Source organism: Rhinatrema bivittatum, chromosome 2 (genome assembly GCF_901001135.1).
Source record: "Rhinatrema bivittatum chromosome 2, aRhiBiv1.1, whole genome shotgun sequence".
Classification (NCBI taxonomy): Eukaryota; Metazoa; Chordata; class Amphibia; order Gymnophiona; family Rhinatrematidae; genus Rhinatrema; species Rhinatrema bivittatum.
The window spans coordinates 38,472,073-38,491,041 of record NC_042616.1 but is presented as its reverse complement, the minus strand read 5'-3'; the positions used below and the strand labels follow the sequence as shown (position 1 = coordinate 38,491,041).

The following is an 18,969-nucleotide window of genomic DNA, read 5'->3' as shown; positions in this document are numbered from 1 at the left end:
AGCAGTGAAAGCACTCACTGTATGGACAGTCCTAATTCACTTGTGGCAGTCATATGTCCAAGAGATAATACAGCTGTGGATGGCAAGGGTTCTAAACCAATTTCAGTCAAGGGGTATTAATTATTAAGGTAGATGATGGCTAATAATACTGCTTCGTCTTCAGATACTTCTAGGGGAAATGGGGCTAATACCCTTCTTAAATGATGGTAAGCCTAAGTATATTTGGGGATCATCATAAAAACAAGTGAAAGCTGACTCTGTGAAAAGTCTTTAACCTATTATGTAATCTAAAACAAACTAATGTACTTTGCAGAATTGATAAACCATCAGTGTAAGACTTTACACAGGGAAGGAAGGAATGTCATATAAATAAAAGACAGAAATAAGGAAAATTATATCTTCCCCTTTGGAATCCTAAATAGAAACCAACTAGCTTATAAATCACAGATAGAGTTTATAGTGAAAGGACCAAGATAAGAAGAAAAGAACAATGAACAATTAATATACCGAAAGATATAGTAATAGAATGTTGCAGATCCCTATAGCAGAGCTCCTCATGTGTAAGGTATGTATTTGTTTCAAGGAGAAAAGAAATCTTTGTGAAAGAGAGTGAAACAGTCATTAGGTAAAATCTAGTAAATAGTGTCATAGGAAAAAGATATTCAAAGAAGGGTTCAGCGACAACATTAGAATAAGAGATAGAATATTGAGATATTAAAGATCAGCAAAGTGATTATCCTAAGTGCAAGCTGCAAAACAAAAGAATAGAAATAGCTTATAACTTAGGCTGGTGTGGAAGAGAAATATAAAGAGATCTCCCTCTTGAACCCTGAATTATCATATTTAAATCACAATGAAACACATCACCCTCTATGTGATCAAAGCAGCTTCCATAGATAAAGATAAAAAAAAACCTAGTACATATGCATTTAGCTGATTCAGCATATAAGTATTATAAAGTCTAAGACTGGAACATACTACTTAACTTGGAACATACAAACTAATAAAAACAGCATCACTTCAAATAATATTATTAACTTGAACACCTAAGTACTGACAGAGAATGAAAGAACCGAAATTCTGCATAAAGTCATTCCCACAAAACATAGAAAAAAGCAAAAATCAGGTATAAATTGTACGCCTTGCAGTCCATATAATATGTAAGAATGTCTGTGACCAAGACTAATTTCTGCATTCAGTGCGTATATAGTTCTTTTAGTAGGATTCAGTGATGATGTCAAGGCAGAATCTCTTAGCTCCTTAGATTAGATGCATGTGTATGAAGTCAAACCTAAATAAAAGTGCAACAAATCCGATTAAGTAGTAAGAAAATACTTTTATGTCACGTACTCCCTATATTTAATTTGCCAAATAATCCCCACATTATTTCAAAACATCATGCAATGGTCCAGACCACAAACATAAATACTCAGACTTTACATTAAAACATATATGTCACAGCACTGACCACATAATGCATGCATTCATTCATTCCTCCTTGTACACATGTAACATAGAACAGACAACATGACAAACTTTTGAGCTCAAAAAGAAAAACGTATTTTAAAATATAAAAGAATTGGATCGATCCACAAAAGAAAACAAAAACTCAGGATTAAAAATAGAATAGATCTATTAAAAATGAAAAAGGAATCAAACTGGAATAAACTGCATTCTTCATCTCCCATAGAACAGAGACAGATGCGCTTTGTGCTTTGGTACCCTGGAAAGAAATCTAATATATAACAGTTAATATAATGATTAAAATGAAAATTAAAACATAACATTACAGGTTCCTTAAAAGTCAAACTACTGATATACCTTAATTCAGAAAAAAGCAGTCATAAAGCTACTTTCCTTTCTCTGATGGTCCACCTCTAGGAGGCGCTGTCCCTTGTGATAAGAGCTACTTCCTTTTACAAATCTAAAATCTTTTCTTTTTTTTTTTTTTTTCTATGCTTGTAAACTCCTAACGCCTTCTAAAAGAGAAACTTAAAACAAACAACTTTGCACTTAATTAGAAGTCATTCTATTTCCATCCAATATGCATATGTTCCACAAAGTTCTTACTACCAAATCCTGCAAATACCCTAAATAGAAATACGAATCATTTCCAAAAGCACAGACATATCAGCTAGGAGTCTGGAAGTCTGCAAAATAAAAGGATGGCACATACTAATATACATTAACCAAAAGTTTTTCTTACTGGCACATAAATAGATAATAGACATTGCTGCTTATTTCTCTGCTGTTCACCGTCTCACAATCTTTCTCCTTTACATATCGTCTAACCAGTCCACAATACAAACATGTAATACCTGAACTCCCATCAAAATAAACCACCTAATTCATTCCCTTACATCTAAAAGTTAGCAGCTAGTGAGATATAATCAAAACTGAGAACTAACGTAATTAACACATACTGCCATAGCACTTTACCTACCTACACCAACATAAAAGAATTCTCTTCCCTCTTTAACATTACGTCATCTCTCATCACTAATATTCACTTTCCCCATACTTTCAACACAAATTTCTGTTTTCACATTAAACAGATCAATTCATTAGTCCCTCTTCTATCACCTTTTGCACTCAGTCCTATAACATACTTAAACCTCAAACCTCTCAGCAGAACTGTAAAATCCATTTTAAAAGTGACTCACTCCCAGATTTTTTTTTTCTTTCGTCTCAAACACATTCCTAAGGGGGGGTTCACCTCCTCTCCCGCCAAACAACTGTTACACTCAATGAATAGGTTTGTTAAGTGATAAAACACGTAAACAGATCATTTCATTAAAATGACATCGCTCTCTATTGATATATCTATAGATTGTTTTCCTGTTCTATCTCTTTGCCTATACCCCTGACCAAAGAAAAACGATACATCCCTCTCCAATGATAAATCAAATCTAATTATGAATGGCTTTAAATAAACACAAGTTCATGCTTTCGTTCTTACCAAATGAAAGGAAACACACTGCACATAATGCTAAAAGCTCTTCACAATAAACTCTCGTTAATCACACAATTCTAAAAACTTAGATGCAAATATGAGCATCTCTGCATTAATGGTAGGAAATAAAACCAAAAACTAAGAAGCTTGCTGGGCTGGTTATTCTTTTTCTACGTTTACAGTGAACATAAGAGTCCTTGTGGCCAGCCATGGCTACATCATTCAGCCCTGTACCTTGAGGGGGAGGGGGGAGAAGCAAAACACCATAAAACTGAAAAACTTCATTTCTCTGGTTAATGATACCCTAACAGCAATTACGCATTAACTCCAAAGCAAACGTAAATATGAACTGATAAAAATAAATCTCATAAACTAAAATAAACTGGAGACATTTATGTACCTCTAATCACAGACAGCTGTAAACTATAATATCCAACCATGCAGTTTCTAGTTTTAAAAGCACCGCATTTGTTTGTGTTTAACAACTAAACTTTGGTAAAAAATCCACTAACTAAAAACTCCTTATCATACTAATTATAACTTTCAACTTACCAATTGTAACTTATTCCCTCTTTCTCCTTCTGAATCTACACACTTACAACCGCTCTACTCAGCCGCTCCCCAGGTGTAAAGTGAAAGTGAAACTGCTGCCGAGCCCAAGCCATGCGGTCTGAGGACAAAAGACCCCAGACTGACTAGTGCTGGGTACCCCTCTGTTTTTTCAACTGTTCAATCTGATTTTAATCAAATCATCAACTCATGTCCTGTCTCCCTAACATATATTAAAGAACATTTTGCAAAAAAGTATTCTAAACCCGATGTAACACACAATCTATCTACACACAAATAAAATAAAAACATTGATACTTACAGATTTTTCCTTTTTTTTTTTTTTCTTGTTACCTACTCTCAAAATGGATCCAACTTCATTCCACATCTGCTCTGAACTCATAATTCTCCGGGATAACCTCCAGTCTACCTGGGCAACTCAATCTTTGAATGACCAGCCAATTAACCATTCAAGAACCTAGTGCTAGGTTTGTCCACCAAACATAACACTACAGCTTATTAATAATTAATAACAACAGCTATTAAAGTCCCATCTGGGGTGCCAAAATGTCTAATTTTTTCTGGACTTAAAGCTTAGGGCACAAGAACACTCAAAATCAGCAAGAGGTTTTTTTTAATCAAATTTATTTGGCTTCTTAAAAGACAAGTGTTCTTGTGAGATGCACTATGCCCTCTATCTGTAGTAACTTGCATCTCAGTGAATCTCTGACATGCCCTGACTTATATAATCAAACTACAACATTCCCGAAGCTTCCAGAAAGGTGTATCCGCCCACAAACACATGATACTGTTGTCATGACAATCTATCCTGTATAGGAAATGCTTGTGAGGACCTCCCTCAACTAAGAATTCTTCTAACCCTGTTCCTCCTCCCATGATAAAAGTTCCTTTATCAATGACTTTGCTGGCTTTGTTCTTCTGTTCTTCTCTTGATATTCTTTGTTGTATAAACAGGTAACAAGTCTGGTGTTTGAATAGAAGCTCAGCATGAATTCCATTTCTTGGCACCAGGGTTTACTTGAAAACTGTAACCTCACAGGATCTTCTTTTCAACTGATTTCTGTTCTTTGAAAGAGGCATCTGCAAGACAAAAGCTTGCATCCTGATTTCCTGCAAAATAAGTTTCCATGTATTGTGGTGCAGATATTGTCATTGATGCCTTCCTGGCCTGTAATTATAGGCTTTGCAGAGCCTGCCAGTAGGTCGATCTCAGGGATATTCTGCAAGTCATGCTCAGAAAAACACTCAAAGTTCATTCACCTTTGACAGGCTACAATACCGCAAAGGCATCTGGGAATTCTTGGTTATCTGCTCGGCCTATTCTTCAACATCCACTTAGAAATAATTGTAAAACTATACTAATAAATGTTATAAAACAGCTGATGAATAGAATAACATCCAACAATTAAAAACTCATAAAAATTATTTAAAATTGTCCAAATATCAATAAAATATTTCAAAACAGTAGACACATCACACAATACCCAATAATTAAAATGGCAGTCAATCAAGAAAAATAAACTTAAAAAGCCACCTTTACTTACTCTCTCCAGCAACTGTCCTACTCCTTTCCCTTGCAGGCGAATAGCACTCCCTAGAAGCAGCAGTGGCTGCTGAAGCTCTGTCCTCACAGTCCTCTTCCTTAGGGCCCACAACCAGTCTCTGCCTCACAGACCAGTAACCTCCCTAACTAGTATCTCTTCCTCACACACACACCAGACACCTCCCTAACCAGTCTCTGTCTCTCACACACACACCAGTCATCTTCCTGACAAGTCTGACTCTCTCTCACAGAAACACATCACCTCTGACTAGTCTCTCTCTCAATTACACACATGCTCTCTCACTTAAATACAAGCTCTCAATTACACAAAAATGCTCTTGCTCCCATTCTACCACATACACACAAAGCTGCCACTCATGCACCCAGGCATCCATTCTACCACACACACACACACACACACAAAGCTTTCACTCATGCACCCATTGTACCACACACACAAAGTTGCCACTCATGCACCCAGGCAGCCATTCTACTACACAAGCTCACATGGAGCCGCTTCTCATTGTTTGGCCCAATAAGCCTGGCCTCCGCTTATCAGCCGCCGCCGGCCTGACTTCCAGCAGCGTGCAACGTCTCTCCAGCCGCCTCCGGCAGTGCACAGACTCTCTATGCTCTTCGGCCCCGCCGGCCTGGCCTCTGGCGGTGGCGCAAAGGTCTCTCCACTCTTCAGCCGCTTACATGGCCTTCACTCACCCAGCCTTTCTAGGTTTGGCGCTTCCCTTATTTTTTAGCTGATAATACTCATTTTCATGGTTTTCTTTGTTCTAAGTGGAATGACTATTCCCTTTTGAACAGCATGCATTGAATGATTCTGTCTTGTTCTGATATACTGTGACAGCAATGATCCGTGGGAATATTATTTCCTATTTAGCCCACCGGCAGAAGATGATGTTGGACAAACGTCATCTGTCTTTGAGTGATCAGTTTCGTCGAGCCAAAAAAGCTCTTATGCAATCTAACACTCGCTCTAATAGGGAGCTATTCATGTCAGTCCAAACGGCTCTGAACTCTCTTATTCACCAATGTGCCAAAAAGAGTTTAATGTACTATCAATATAAGTTGTTTCAATTTAGAAATAAAGCGGGCAAGATGATGGCTAATTTGGTTAAAACAGCATGTAGCCCTCGATACATTATGGCTTTACGCTCCTCCAAGGGCCGAGTAGTTAATGATATCCCCACAATTTTGAACAGTTTTAGGGAATTTTATTCAAATCTCTACTCCTCTAAAGGATGGGACCAGGATAAGTGTGATCAGTTTTTCTCCCAGGTTGACCTTCCCCGCTTGACTTTGGAGCAGTGCTCTTGGCCGAATTGTCCAGTTACTGAGTAGGAGGTTAAGGTAGCCATTCGCTGAGCACGCTGTTTTAAGGCCCCAGGTCCAGATGGGTTCACTGCAGAATTCCAGAAGAGTCTAGGGGATTTACCGAGAGACCCCCTAGCCCTAACATTCAATGCCTTGATTCAGTCAGGCACTTACCCTGATCACATTAATTCTGTTCATATAACGCTTATTCCCAAACTGGGTAAGGGTACTCTTTCCCCAGCGTCATATTGCCCCATTTTGTTATTGAATTTTGATCAAAAATTGCTGGCAAAAATTTTGGCTGACCGGTATTGATCGCTATGGCACTATGTAATAAGAGTGGAGGACCCCTGTTTGGTAGTAAGTTTTGATGCTGAAAAAGTGTTTGATCGGGTAGAGTGGGGGTACTTATTCCATCTTTTACGTCGTATGGGTTTGGATGGCCCTTTTTTTTTATGAACTCCAGCTGCTTTATTCTGGTCCGACTGCCTCTATTATCGCCAATGGTTCGCAGTCAGCCATATTTTCGGTCAGTAGGGGGACTAGGTAAGGATGCCCCCTTTCCCCCCCCCCCTTCTTTTTCTCTGGATTCTTGAACCCCTTCTCCTATGTATTCAATCTACTAAAGAGGCGAAAGGGGTAAGGCTTCAGGGGGCCTTGTTTAAATACGCTGCCTTCGCTGATGATATTTTAGTGTTCCTAACCAATCCCAAGCAGTTGTTGCCATCCCTATTAACAATCTTTCGGGACTTTGGTGCCTTCTCAGGCCTTCGGGTAAATTGGGATAAATCTGAAGTCCTAGGTTTCCCTGCCACTCTCAAAGAGGGATGGGGGGAATCCTTCTCTTACATTGGGCAGAGGGCGCTATCTGATATCTTGGGGTTCACCTTTCCACTGACCTGTCCTCCTTGTATGCTTTAACTATCTCCCCCTTGTTACAATTCTCCCACGATAAGATGAATGCCTGGTGGGATTTGTCACTCTCCTTGGGGGGGGGGGAGGGGGCGCATTAATCTATTTAAAATGATTATTCTCCCTAAATGGCTCTCTGTTCTTCAGAGCTTGCCCTTCAATATTAAACATAAAGATCTTTTAGTTTTGGACAAAGCTCTTCACCTTTTTCTTTGGCGGGGCAAAAAGTCACGTATCCCCCTGAAGTGACTGAAAGAAAGATGGGGTTGGGGGGTATGGGGGTTCCTGATCTAGCTCTTTACAACTTTGCTAGTAATTTGCATATTGTACAGGAGTGGCTCCTGGGTTACCTCCTTTTATATAAACATTTCTGCCGATCAAGCAATGGTGGCCCCTCTGGACTTGCGGTTTGTTATAGAGGTGCCCTTTGCTGACCTACCAGCAGCCCTCCAATACAATGTATTAATTGACCCGCTAAGGCAGGCATGGGCACACCTAACTAAACAGATGGGAATTTTGCGCTTATCTTTTGCCTCTGCGGGGAAAACCTAAGTTCACCCCGGGTTCTCAATCCGCGTTCTTTTGTTTTTGGGTGGAGCTAGGCATTACCCAGCTGGGCCATGTTCTTGACAGGGAAGTGGTGCTCCTTACATTTCAAAGATTAAACGAACTTTATGGTCTCCGAATGTCCCATATGTTTTCTTACTTGAAAATGCAGCATTATATACATTCCCTGCGAATTGAAACTCGGCAACTTGCCCTATGGTCAGTGCCATAGCAGCGATATGAACTGATCACAATCGCGCATTCCGAGAGAGGAAGAAGCACTTTGACCCAGAAAATAGCATCGCTACATTTTCAGCGTAAGCACAACATCTGCATGAAGAAGCAGATTTGCTATCATTCTTTGAGTGTATTTTCACAGCCAAGACATATAGATACCATCCATGCTTAAAAGTTTCTACCTGATGAAGAGAATCCACTCGAAACATTGCAGTGTCGGGATCAAAAGACTTATTGCATGAAGCTTTGTATACAGCATCTTTGCGTCAGAACTGTGAGTCGTGAGTGGTATAACATCGGTGTGTTGTATACCACTACAGTTGCACTGGACTGTCAAGATAGTTATTACAATTACATATTGAACATCTTGCGGTTCTGGGGTTTTCCAATGATTATAACCTTTCTCCAACAACCACTAAGTTGGAGTTGGATTAAGTAGCCATAGAGGCATCTTCATATAGCCCATTATTGGCACTTTATGAGGTTTCCCCAGTTCAAACACATACAATCATCTCATTCTCTGGCTAGACTTTTTTATAATTTAGTGTTTACACTCACGTCATCTATCCTTCAATCCTGTTTTAAACATATTTCGAATGTATCCTTTAATATATACTATTGGGATATGCAGTACAAATTACTTCAGAGAGCATATATATCTTCCCAAATTATATTTAAAGCTAAATTAACGGACTCGGCAAGGTGGGAGAAATGCCGTACGGCTACTAGTACTTTGTCCCATTCCTTCTGGGTGTGCCCTCCTATTAGATGTTTTTGGGGTCATATTGTAAGCTACCTTGCTGACCTTTTGGGTGTTTCCATTCTTCCCTCTCCGAACGTACTATTATTTGATTGCATTCCTCCCTTGCTGATTCGGGGACCGGGGGCTCGTCAGCTTATTAAAAAGGCAAGTCTGGTGGGGAAGCGGTTAATTTTGCTCCTCTGGAAAGGAAGGAACACACCCTCGTTTTGGATGTGGAGGAACTATTTACATCGAATGAAGCAGATGGAAAACTTGGCATCCCGGTCTTCTCCTCTCCATCGACGTAAATGTTTTTTAATTTGGGACATTTACATACAACCGTTGCCACACCAATCCAGGAGTTTGATCTTGAATGACTGATTGCGATGGGCTTTCTGAATTTTGATTTTTTTTTTGGGACTGCTTGTTGACACAGCATGGTTCAGGGTTCATTGTAAGTTGAATAAAAAAAAAGGGGGGAGGAGTTCCAATGTTCATTAAAATTGCTGTATTTGCTGTATCGACTTGGGATTGCATCACAAACCATGCGTCCTGAGTCATGTTGTCTTATGCTAATAAAAAATAGTTGGAACTACAACAATAAACAAGTAGGCCTATATGTAAAGGGTGGCAATAATCAATAGTGGAAATTGCATAAAGATGCACAGTGGTACTTGCAAAATGGTGCTGATCACCTGCTGCTGCCCCACCGTCAGTGTTCTGAAGCTTTTGGTCCTGGATCCAGCGCAGTGTCCTGCCATCTGCTGGGTCACCCGGCACGGTTCCCAGCATCCTGCCCCTCCACGATAATCTGCTCTGAATAGGCCTTGCAGTAACTCACCAGGTTTATACACCCTGCAGCCTTGCCTCTTGGTGAGTGGCCTGATGATGTCAACACTGTTGCAACATAAAAGGAAACCCAATCCTGTTGCCCAGTGCCTGAGCAAAAGGTTCCCTCCCTGTGTTTCTGCACTAGAAGTACTTCCAGTTGTTGTTTCCTAGTGTTGACCCTGCTACACCTGCCTCTGTTGCCACCTGCCTTGACTTTTGCCTGACCTTGATGTTGCTTCTGCCTGCTGCTTACCCTGATTCTTGATGGAACTCAATCTCTGCTCAAACTCTGCCTGCCTTGACCTTTCTTGCCCAACCACATCTACGTCTTATGATTCAGTATACCCCCTTGAGCTGTTAGCATCCTCAGGGTCCAACCCCTTAGCCCGTAACAGTTTGTTCAGGCCATGGACCCTGCTGGTGTTCCCCTATCTACGGGATCGCTCATGGATGGTCCAAAAACAACAATTAAACCAAAATCACATCATTGGGGCTCTGCAATAATTCCACAAATCTAATCAGTGTAGTTTTACAGTGCAGTAATAATAGCTGTATGGGAAAACCTTTTCAAAGCATCCTAACATGGGGAAATGTCAGGAGACATAATTGGCCTTTGAAAGATGAGAGCGAGGCAATCCCGCATCTGGAGCCTCCCATTCTCTGGACCTCTCTTGATAGCGGATGTCTATCTTCACACACAGAGATATGAAGCCACCCAGTTTGGCAGGGGTATTACGACCAGCCAGTTCGTCTTGACACTGTCCGAAAAACCCTGCCAGAATGCAGCAATGAATTGCAGTCAACCATAGCTGTGACAATGGCTTGCTATGTCAAATTTTTGGTGGCACAACTTCAGCCCTTGATGATATACCAATGTGTCCCGACACACTGGTTGAGAACCACTGGTGTAAACAATGGTCTCCGAGACTGCGACTGAATTGCCTGTCCTGGAGTTTTCCCATATTCCATACTTTATCTAAATGAAAGATCTTTCTCCAGCTGCTGGTATGAACTGTTTATGAACTGTATCCACAGAGTAGCCCATACAGCTAGGGCGAGCTAAGATAGTGAAGGAGGAGAAGTGCCAGTGGAGGTTGCACAACCTTTGCTTATACTGCAGAGGCAAAGGTCAAAATGCTTCCTCTTGTCCCAAGAAGGTGGGAAACTCCCATGCCTAGGGTTGTTGGGAGAGGCAACCCTAGGTAATACTCATTTCTCACGCTTATGACAAATTATTCTACTAGTCTGGTTGGCTTTTGGAAGTGGGGATTTTTCCTGTAAGGCATTTCTGGACTCCAGTGCTGCCAGCAACTTTATTGATGCAGCCCTGGTGGAAAAGTTCCATATATCTCAGGTGCCATTAAAATAACCCACTTGCATTTCTTCTCTCATTTGATAGTAGAGCAGAAAATAAATTAATTGACTCCCTGGTTAGTGGGTACTCATAACTCAAATAGTTAATTTTAAAAACAAGTAAACAGGATTAGGAGAGATGGAAGAAACTTCCATCTAACCAATAGAGAACTCCATGAAGGCATTCATTCAATTAATAGGAAATTCAGAAGACAGCACAGGAAATGCTACCCCTACAAAAGAAAACAGGGAATCCACACAATAAGATGGTGGTTGAGCTTTATGAACCATAGGGACATATCCATTGCCAGCTTCTACAAGGGGGAGCAGTACACCCACCAGATTATTATTATGTCTCTCTATATTCTAATGGTAATTCCTAACTAAATCCTAGTAGGGGACAAGCAGGATCCCTACACAATTTCAACGGGTAATGAAGAGGGGGAAAGGAGGGTGACAGTGAGCCAGAGGTGCTGAAAGGGGATAGGGAGGTTAACAGAGTCAGATGTAGTGATGAGGGTAGGTAGACAGAATGAGAGTCAGAAATATGATATATATATATATATATAATAAATAAACATAAAACGCCTGATAAGGCAAGCTGAAAAAACCTGGAGAAAAAACCCTACAAACCAACTACGCGACCGATACAGTACTTAGCGCTACATATATTCAACAGACATCAACAAAGCCAAACGGAACTTCTACGCTAAAAGAATTCATGTCTACCAATACAACTCAAGAGCCCTATTTGAGTATGTCACTCAATTAACTTGGCCCATCAATAACCCCCTAAAAAAGGGCACCCCAACTATATCCAGCCAAAAATTCACCCATTTCCTTAAAGACAAAATATCCGAACTGAGTTCAAGAACCCAGCCAATAAACCTTGAACCTCCCACCCCACCTTCCCTCACCACGCCAAAATGGTTGAAATTTGAAACCATTGCCTCCACTGAGGTGGAAACCATGGTTCGGAAGATAAACCCAGTGGCACACCCACTCGACCCCATACCAACGAAAACCCTCAAACTAATCCCAAACTGCCTAGCAAGGCCTATCACGGAAATCGTCAACCTTTCCCTTGAACAAGGTGTTCTCCCGGATGCCCTTAAAGGTGCCGTGGTAAAACCGATCCTAAAGAAACCCCAACTAGACCCAACCATCCTATCCAACTACCGACCCATCTCTAACTTGCCTTTCCTGGCCAAGATCATCGAAAAAACAGTGAACCACCAACTTTCAGAGTTCCTGGAAAACCACAGTATGCTTTTGCCTGCTCAACACGGGCTCAAGAAATATCACAGCACTGAATCACTACTACTCACCCTCACAGATACAATACTAAGAGGTTTTGACAAAGGCACTTCTTTCCTCCTAATACTACTTGATATAACAGCTGCATTTGACACAGTTAACCATGAGATCCTAATCCACAGACTTAGAGAAATCAGGATCAATGGCACTACCCTCCAATGGTTTCAATCATTTCTCTCGAACAGGTACTACAAAGTTTCTCATGAAAACACCACCTCAGAACTAATACCCCTCTCACAGGGAGTCCCACAAGGATCATCCCTATCCCCTACCCTCTTCAATATCTATATGCTCCCATTAGGTAACTATCTGGATAAATCAGGCCTTACTTATTTCCTGTACGCCGATGATGTACAGATTCTGCTTCCCATCAAAGAGAGCATCAAGAGTACACTACACCAATGGGAATCCCACCTTATGGACATAAAAGGTAAACTCTCCCAAATGGCACTCATGCTCAACCAGAATAAAGTGGAAATTCTCCACCTCTCTGGCAAAACTACAACACCCCTCACGAACCTGACAACACCGCCCACGATCCAGATAACACCGCCTGAATGCAAAACACTCTCAACAGCTAGAGACCTCGGAGTCACCCTGGACAAGGAATTAAGCTTTAAATGTCAGATCAACATGCTGATAAAGGAAGATTTCTACAAACTACAAATCCTTAGAAAACTCCAACCCCTGCTACATCCTCCAGATTATCGGACAGTATTACAATCCCTCCTTTTCCCCAAGTTACTGCAGCTCCCTCCTAACAGGCCTGCCCGCTGCCACCCTCAAGCCTCTCCAGCTCCTTCAGAATGCAGCCGCAAGATCACTAACAAACAGCAAAAAAACGGAGCACATCTCGCCCATACTTAAACAACTCCACTAGCTACCTGTCCCTTTCAGATCTCAATATAAGATCCTCATGCTCATCCCCAAAGCCATTCACAATGACGAGGCCAGATGGCTACAAGGCCCACTGCTCCCCTGCAACCCCACAAGGAACCTCTGCTCTTCTCACACAGCTTTACTTACCACGCCCTCCATCAAGGAAGTCCATCGAGCCTCCACAAGAGAACATGCTGCATCAATAGCAGGTCCCCAAATATGGAACAGCCTCCCAGCTCCCCTCAGAACGGACCCCTCGACACCATCCTTCCGAAAAAATCTAAAAACTTGGCTCTTCCGAAAAGCATTCCCCCCAGAAAATTAAGCCCCGGCCCCCTCCCCCCCCCCGTCCAACACCAGTCCCCTTCCCCTCCTGCTGTACATAGTAAATCAGATCAGAATATAGTTAATCCTAAAAGAGCAAGTTGCTCCTTATATTTCGTGTCCTGATAAATTTGTTAACTTATACCATGGTTATAATGTAATCTGTTAAAGTATCTGTTTTAATCTGTTAAAATTTAGCATGTTACAATGTACCATGTCTCCAAAGGCTTGCCTTCGGACCACTCGTTGTATGTAAGCCGGTGTGATATTTCGAATCGAATATCGGTATAGAAAATAAAATAAAATAAATGATGGAGGCAGAGAAAGAGCCAGTGATTGTGAGGAAGGAAGGTTTGAGAGAGGAAAACATAGAGAGATGATGGGGGTGGATGGCTGAAGGTGTGTGTGAGAGCCAGAGAAGGAAGGGGATAGAGAGAAAAGATGGAAAGATGGATGGGGCAAGTAGAGGGGTGTGGGGCAAAGGGAGAGAGAATGAGAAGGATAGTGGCAAAAGGAGATGGAAAAAGGAATGAGGGGCAGTGGGATACTGGTACTGGGCATAGGGTAAGGGAAGAGTAGAGGGCAGAAGGAGAGGGGTTGGGGCAGGGAGAAAAAGAAAAGAGGTGAGGGAGGATATTGGTGCTGGGCAGAGGGTGAGGAGGGCAAAGTAGCACAAGGGGTGGGGGTGTAGGTTTTGTGTTGGGGCTGCTCAGTCCCATGAATGTTTTTTGTGGGGGGGGGGGGGGGGGGAGGAGTGCGGGTTGAGGGATGTTAAGCTGGTGCTGCCACATGAGAGCCAGTTGGGACATGGTGGAGGGCTTGAGAAAGAGAGGGAGAGACATTGGGCAGAGTGTGGGGGTGGGAGAGAGAGAGATGTTATTCAGACACTGTTGGGGACAGGATGAGGGGAAATAAGAGAGAGGCTGGTGAGAAGATTGAGAGATACTGGTAGGAAAGAGGGAAAGGGACAGACCCTCCTGACCCTCACAGGGGAACTCTACCCTATGCCTCCAGTCTCGTGATATCGTGAGGCTCTTGGTACTGTGCATTCAGACTCTTTGGCTCTTGGTTCATGAAAGAGTGGCTTTCCCTGGCACATATCTACATTGCCTGCATATCTACCATCCTGGCCTGGCACTGTACTCTTCTTCAGCGGCTACCATCTGCTTATTCTCAATTATTTTTTGGACTTATAATCTAATCGTGCAACTACAAATTTTGATTACTTCTTCATACAAAAACGAGAGAGTCATAATTCCTGATTTGGAAGTCTTTGCCTAATCCTAACTCTGGGGGATTTGGGTTGCAGAGAAAATGCAAAACTTTACATCTTTGGCATATGTGTTGCAGTTTATGTTGTGCAAATAAAAATAATTTGAAAAAATAAAATAAAAGGTGTCATATTCTAGGGTGACAGTAATCTTATTATGGCGTAATCAAGGTAGCTAAGCATTCACTGATTATAATCATATACATTTTATATAACTTTTGTCTCCAATAAACCACTTCTATATGTATGAATATTGTTTTTATCATGTGATTATATTATGTATGTTTTTCTGTTCATCGCTCAGGCGGGTACTGTGTTGAGCAATTAAGAAATGCAATAAATGTAAATGTAAATAAGAAAAAGTCACTCAATGTGAACCGAACATATTTCTCAATCTTCACAAATTACCAAAATCCCACTTATCTTTTCTGAAGAATGGATGTTTCAAGGTACTCCAGGCGCACGCTGTCAAAGTTTTTATAGAGGATCTGAGATGATAATGGCTAACGATTTATAAAATGTCTCAAGTAGCATCCAACACATGGGGTAGATTTTCAAAAAACGCGAATAGGCGTACTTTTGCTGGCGCATCAGGCGCCAGCAAAAGTACGCTGGATTTTAGTAGATACGCGCGGAGCCGCGCGTATCCACTAAAATCCTGGATCGGCGCGCGCAAGGCTATGAATTCTGTATAGCCGGCGCACGCCGAGCCGCGCAGCCTACCCCCGTTCCCTCCAAGGCCGCTCCGAAATCGGAGCGGCCTTGGAGGGAATCCTCTAACGCCCTCCCCTCACCTTCCCCTCCCTTCCTCTACCTAACCCACCCGCCCGGCCCTGTCTACACCCCCCCCTTACCTTTCTCCGGGGATTTACGCCTCCCGGAGGGAGAAGTAAATCCCCGCGCGCCAGCGGGCCTGTTGCGCGCCGGGCCACGACCTGGGGGCAGGTACGGAGGGTGCGGCCACGCCCCCGGACCGCCCCGGGCCGTAGCCTCGCCCCCGTACCCGCCCCCAAAACACTGCCGACACGCCCCCTAAATGCCGCGACGACCGGGCCCGCCCCCGACATGCCCCCGACACGCCCCCCTCGGAGAACCCCGGGACTTACGCGAGTCCCGGGGCTCTGCGCGCGCCGGTAGGCCTATGTAAAATAGGCTCACCGGCGCGCAGGGCCCTGCTCGCCTAAATCCACCCGGTTTTGGGCGGATTTAGGCGAGCAGGGCTCTGAAAATCCGCCCCATAGTGTTTCTGTTGCGCCGGGAGGTGGACCCTTGGCCTAGTGCAGGATTGGTAGGCTTCCTGGTCGGACCCAGAGAGCGTCTGCCACCAGGAGGTGGAGCACAAGAGGAGACAGAGGCTAGCTGGAGCTTCACCAATAGCAACCCGGGGTTCCCTCAGGTTGAACCCTTGGTTACTCGGGCCGCCTGGACTTAGGTGGGCCTCTCAGGGTCTCCTAGAGAGAAAGTTCAGAGGTGTGCCCACCAGGATCAAGGGTGGGCGGTCGATGTTCAGGCTAGAAGTCCGGGGTACCAGAGAAGGCCAGGAAAGAGTCTCTGAATGTATGGCAAGGATCAAGGCCAGAGTCAAGGTAGCATAGTCAGCCAAAGCAGGGGTCAATACCAGTGGTCAGTCTGTGGATAGCCAAAGCAGGGGTCAATACCAGTAGTCAGTCCATGGATAGTCAGCCAAAGCAGGGGTCAATACCAGTGGTCAGTCTGTGGATAGCCAAAGCAGGGGTCAATACCCGTAGTCAGTCCGTGGATAGTCAGCCAAAGCAGGGGTCAGGTTCCAGGCAGCAGTCAGACGTGGTCAGAGGTCAAGCAGAGGTCAGTTCCAGGCAGCATGCAGACGTGGTCAGTGATCAGGCAGAGGTCAGTTCCAGGCAGCGTGCAGACATGGTCAGTGATCAGGCAGAGGTCGGTTCCAGGCAGCGTGCAGGCATGGCCGAGGAAATAGGCAAAGGTCAAATCCAGGCGGTGATCAACGTAGTCAAGAACAGGCAGAGGTCAGTACCGAGAAGACAGTCCGAGAGGTACTATCTGGGGAGACGAAGGAACAGGAGGATGCTGGAACAGAAAGACGCTGGAACAGGACTGGAACGAGGCTGAAATAAAGACTGGAAACGCAGAGGCAAACTAGAAATCACAGCGTGATTGACCCGATTGCCAAGGGAAGGAAATGCAGGCAGGCACTTCCTTTTATACAGCGTTCAATCAGGGTGCGCTGTAGAGTTGGGATCCGCTCCTGGCCCTTTAAGGAGCCGGGCGGTCCGTGTGTGTTGCCTAGGGACGTGGCCAACGCCATGGAGGATGCCGAGCCCCGCCGTGAGGCCTGACTGGAGGTGGAAGGCCCGGCGACCGCCACCGCGGGATGCCGAGGCCTGGCTGTGCTTGCGGCTGCAGCTGGGGAGGCCGAACCGGGACCCGTGGAGGACTTAGTGAGGTGAGCAGGCCCGGACGCGGGCTGAGTGCGGATGGGACACTCAACAGTTTCAGCTGACTCGTGCCTGCACTGGGGAAAATTCTCCATCTTCAGAACAGATTCTCTATAAACTGATCCTCTATAAACTGAAAGCAGGCTCCTGGAGTACCTTGAAGCGTCCATTCTTCAGAAAAATATAAGTGGGATTTTGGTTATTTGTGAAAATTGAGTGAATTTTCTTACATATAGAAGTGGATTATTGGACACAAAAGTTGTAGGATTATATCAGTGGGTGCTTAGCTGCCTTGTTTGGTGGCCCTGATTATATACATAAAGAAAACTCTTCCCCTGCCCTGCTGGTCCCCAGTGCTCCAAGATCTCCTCTGGGCCTGTCCATTATATACATCCCCAGCTAACTGACCCGAATCTCAGGGTGAGCAGAACTCCAAAGTTCCCAGGTATGGAGAGGACCCTGGAGTGAGGGTGGGGGTGGGGAAAGAAGAAAGTCAGGGACATGATATAGGAAGAATGGAAGAAGTGTAATAGGCTACAAAGAGCAGGCACAAACAGAAGACTCCAGGCACTTGATCCGAAAAAGGAAAAGTTTTTATTCTTTTTCTTTTTGCCAGCAAAAATATAACAGATGCAGCTGAATCGCTCAGTAAAACTGCACCCCCCTCCCTAGCAGGGAGTAGCTTCTTATACATTCCACATTTCTTATCTTTCACACATGCGTTCTACACACTGCTGAGCAAGCATATTCCAGCTGAGGGGCTATTGACCCCGCGGTCTGGAACTTTCGTGCGGCTTCTCCTGTGTTCTACAGGAGAGGCTGCTGGGACTTGCAGTTCTGGAAAGGAATTTGCGAGTCTGTAGTAATACTGTTCTACACATAATGCATTCATTGTTCTAATCTAGGTTACAGACTTGGCAGGCAAGCAGTGAAAGCTTATCAGACATAACGTGCTGACAGAGAGTTTCTCACTGTCCTACTATAAGTTTTATTGCAGACAATAGACCCTTTATGAAGTGGGGAATTCTGGTACATGAAGTCCTGCTGGTAGAAGTTTCAGGTTGTCCTCTGTCAGGGTGAAGTCTCCAGTCTCCGCCCACTACAGAAGGAATGGAAGAAAGATGGAAAGAGAAAGGGGAAGGAACGGAAAAAGGGAATAAGGCAGGAAAAGGAGAAAGAAGGAAGAAGCAAAGACAACAGAATAAGGAGATATTAAAATATCTGTTCTGAAGGAAAGACTGAAATGTAACAGAAAAGAAAAAGGACACCAGAGAAAGAGAGAAAATAAAAAAGGAACACAGACGAGCAGCAGAAAAAAAAGAAGAAGAGTCAAAAAATCAAGCCAGAGACATCAATGGCTGGCTATTATTTTGTCTTATAGAATGTTAATTAGGAAGAGTGAATTTCTGTGATCCACATGGGATATTAAAATTGATTTTGCAGAATACAGAAGCAATAAATAAGTAAATAAAGATGCTACATACTGTATACGTGGGGGAGGGGAATTTGTAAGAAAGAAGGGGGGAAAGTCTGTTTAGTGCCAATCCCTGATTTCTGGATGAGCAGAAAGTAAAAGTCCCCAAGAATGGTGACAAGGAGGGGTTGAATTCTGGAGGTGAGGAAAGGGTCAGTGGTGGGGGAGGAGGCAGTGTGATTTGGTAACTTTATCTAAAATGCCCAAATGAGCACGAGACCATAAATATTCAGGAGGAAGCAGCATGGGTTCCGCCCTGC

The 18,969-nt window shown here is 43.5% G+C and overlaps 1 protein-coding gene across 2 annotated transcripts in view; it reads left to right on the top strand.

Moving 5' to 3' along the window:
• The window catches only part of LOC115083857 (zinc finger protein 271-like), a 634,158-nt gene that overhangs the window by 507,495 nt on the left and 107,694 nt on the right, over positions 1 to 18,969 (top strand). The gene's annotated exons all lie outside the window — the stretch shown is intronic.